The sequence below is a fragment of the Lytechinus variegatus genome, chromosome 4, assembly GCF_018143015.1.
Source record: "Lytechinus variegatus isolate NC3 chromosome 4, Lvar_3.0, whole genome shotgun sequence".
NCBI lineage: Eukaryota > Metazoa > Echinodermata > Echinoidea > Temnopleuroida > Toxopneustidae > Lytechinus > Lytechinus variegatus.
Genome location: NC_054743.1, coordinates 1763986 through 1767391, shown reverse-complemented (window position 1 = coordinate 1767391; position 3406 = coordinate 1763986). Strand labels below are relative to the sequence as shown.

At 31.5% G+C, this 3406-nt stretch overlaps 1 long non-coding RNA gene across 1 annotated transcript; it reads right to left on the bottom strand.

The window, feature by feature from the left end:
- Positions 1 to 253: 253 nt before the first annotated feature.
- LOC121413194 lies at positions 254 to 1016 on the bottom strand. The gene is made up of 2 exons (XR_005969690.1): positions 535 to 1016; positions 254 to 335 (listed from the first exon to the last, which is right to left on the bottom strand). It is a non-coding gene; the product is annotated as an uncharacterized LOC121413194 (long non-coding RNA).
- Positions 1017 to 3406: the final 2390 nt, after the last annotated feature.

Below are 3406 nucleotides of genomic sequence, written 5' to 3'. Positions count from 1 at the left end.
CAAAGTGTGGCATGAAATCTGGTAGTCATGGAGAAGAGATTAAGAACAGGTTCTTTTGTTTGGCATAATGTCATTTTGTCTCTCAGCTGCATGGCTGAAATGTATTAAAGCCATTTTGCATCTATTCAATATTTCCCATGTTTCAAAGCACTGCACTTGTATAAGATATAATCATAGAAAAAAGTTATAAAAAATGTTCACAATCTTAATTGAAATCAAACATGCATGGATTATTGCTGGAATAAGAGAGCAATAATCAAACTCGGATTTCCAAACCGTAGATGATTTATGAAACTTCAGACATATTGCAGGTTTTTCAGCTTTTGACTTGTGATCTTACCCGACATACGTGTATAGGCCTGGTCACACCGCCCGAGCGTTGTTGGAGCGGTTGTTGAGCGGTAGGGGGAGAGGGTCGAATTTCGCTCACAAAATTGGGGAAAAAATTGAAAACAAAAAAAGAAAACAATCGAAATCGAGATGATTTTTTCTCTCCGCTCCACGACCGCTCCAACAACGCTCGGGCGGTGTGACCAGGCCTTTAGAGCCAGATCAATATAGTTGAACAAAATGAGATTTCAAAACTTTTTTTAGAAGTTTATTTCAGTAAGGTGATTCAGAGAAATTAAAGTAATTTTGGAACACAGCATGCATGTTGTATTGTCCAGGTAGCGGTAAATTTTTAACATTGAGAAACCAAGTTGCCCATTTGAGATTTGTATACATGTCGTGTTCTTATTTTTCAAAGTGCCCTTTAATACATGTACTTCTCATTCCTTGTCGAAATTTCCTTAAAACTTTCATGCTCATTTTTATCTTTTTATTCTCCCTTCACATAAATCTCATTATTACTAAAGTATGATCCCTGAATAAATGGTAAGCGGATTTAGGGACACTTGTAAAATTTACTAATGCACATACTTTAATTTTAAAACTCAAAATTTAAAATTCAATCTTATCTTTAATGTCATTCCTTTCAATAAAATTCAAAATTATCTATGAACAGTTTTTGTATTTTATGGAGTAGCTACAACAGTTTAGGAAACATTTGCACATTGAAGTTAAGGCATAGTGGCATACACGTCTGTTTTATTTCATGTGACAGTAGACACCAAAGTAATTTAGAGCTTAAATCTAATGTATATATAGTTCAGTGGTGGTATTTGATTTTCAAATGATATTCAAATATTTTGCCAAAAATCTGTATGCATGTATGTTACAAGCTCTTATATCAGCAGTTTAGGAAAATATTTAAAAAAAAAATATAGACTGCTTTTGCCCACAAAAATTAGTATTAAAATTTGTTGAAATAATAATGAAATTTTTAAATATATTAATTCATTTTTTATATCCTCCAAATGTGGAAAAAAGTTCATTTATTAACATGTTAGTATATGGCAGGCAATGAATGGTGACATAAGTGACTAGATATATCATTACCCAAGAATAGCCAATCAGTGAACAGCATCGCACATAATGGTCAATTTTGAATTCGATTAAAATTCAAGGACACTCCAAATTTTGTCTTGATGTTTAATTGATTATAAACATACATTTCTCAAACCAGCAGTTAAGATTTTAAGCACCCTCTATCCCACTACTGAAATCCTCTTTGAATACTTATGATTTTTTCTCGAATTATTTTATCTTAGCATTTTCACATGTCACACTTGTTCACAAATATTTATGGGTGGACCATGGATGCCACAAAATTGTAACGAATAATAATTATTTATGTTGAGAATTTTTGGACCTGCAGAGTTTGATTTTTTTTAAAAGGATTCTGACTAAATATCATGTAATGTTATCAAGTTGAGGAATTCAACTAAACTATGGGAAGTAACATTTTTGTTTATGTAGATATATATATTCTAAATTCATGGACAAAAGAGGTTTGTTGGTCCTAGTTGAAACCCAGTTGGGAAATGCTTTAGCGATAGTAAAAATTGGTATAGTGTCCTAATATTTCTATCTACCAGTCTATATGATGGAAATATTATATGTGGTCTTGTGTTAAGTATTTATATTCATGTGCAGGTTTTGATAAGTAACTGAGCTGGAAACTGCTTTAGTATTTTGTTTAAGAGTGAAACACTAGTGGACTTTGGTTTAATCGTCTTCATGAGAGGATAAGTTTATACAATTAAAGTGTTTGTTTCTTAAACGTGCGAAATATAGTTTACATTAAATCATTAAATGCAAGAGTGCACACTATTGGTCAGCTGATTACTGACTGGCTTACAAATGATTCAATGCATAAATTGTGCAATTATATGCTCATTTTCTCTTTCATGATGATGATGATAGCGGTGATGATAATGCTGACGAAATTGATGCTGATGATTCTTCTAGTGATGAGGAATTATGATTATTATGATAATCGTGATGATGTACTACATGTTAAAGTTGATGTTCTTTGTTAATGTTGATTTTGATGGTTTTATGTCGATAGCTGTATTGATGATTGTGATGATGGTGCTAATTATGATGGTAAAGGAAAAGACCACCCCAATAAAAAGTTGATTTGAATAAAAGGAGAAAAATCCAACAAGCAGAACAACGAAAATTTCATCACAATCGGATGTAAAATAAAAAAAAAGGTTATGACATTTTAAAGTTTCGCTTATTTTCGCATAACAGTTATACTGTATGTGCATGCTGGTCAGTATGCCGATGAGCTGATTGATGACTTCAATCACTCACTATTTGTTTTGTATTTTATTATATGAAAAAAATCTAATTTTCTTGTCATTGTCATGTGAAGCAAATTGTAATTCTCCCTGAACATGTGGAATGACCATCATGATTAAGTTAAGTTGATACTTGTCAAATCTGTAAAAATTGAAATATTGTATGTAATTTAAATTAAAAAAACACCCAAAAATAGTGAGTGAGGGACATCATCAACTCTCTTATTTGCATAATGAGTTGTGCTTATAACTGTTCTGTTAAAAAAAATAAGCGAAATTAGGAATGTCATAACTTTCTTATTTTACATCCGATTTTCAGCGATGAAATTTTCAGCATTTTGCTTGTTTGATTTTGCTCTATCAGTTACAATAAACAATATTCTGGGGTGGACTTGACCTTGATGAATGATGTGAATTATAATGATGACTACATGTACATGATGATTTTAATAATCTTTAGAATTTCATTGTCAGATGAATTATCTGTCATCTTCGTAATCATAATCGATGACTACCACTACCATCACTTAAACGTCAATGTCTTATGAATTGTCAAATCCAAAAACACCAATGGCATACTGATAATTTTGTAATAACCTATGGAGCTTTAAAGAACGTAACTAAAAATCACTCCTAAATTAAACAGGGAAGAGTGGGATAAATAAGGCCACCTTTTTGTATAATTCCAATTATATCTTTTTAATGTAAAGCGGTAG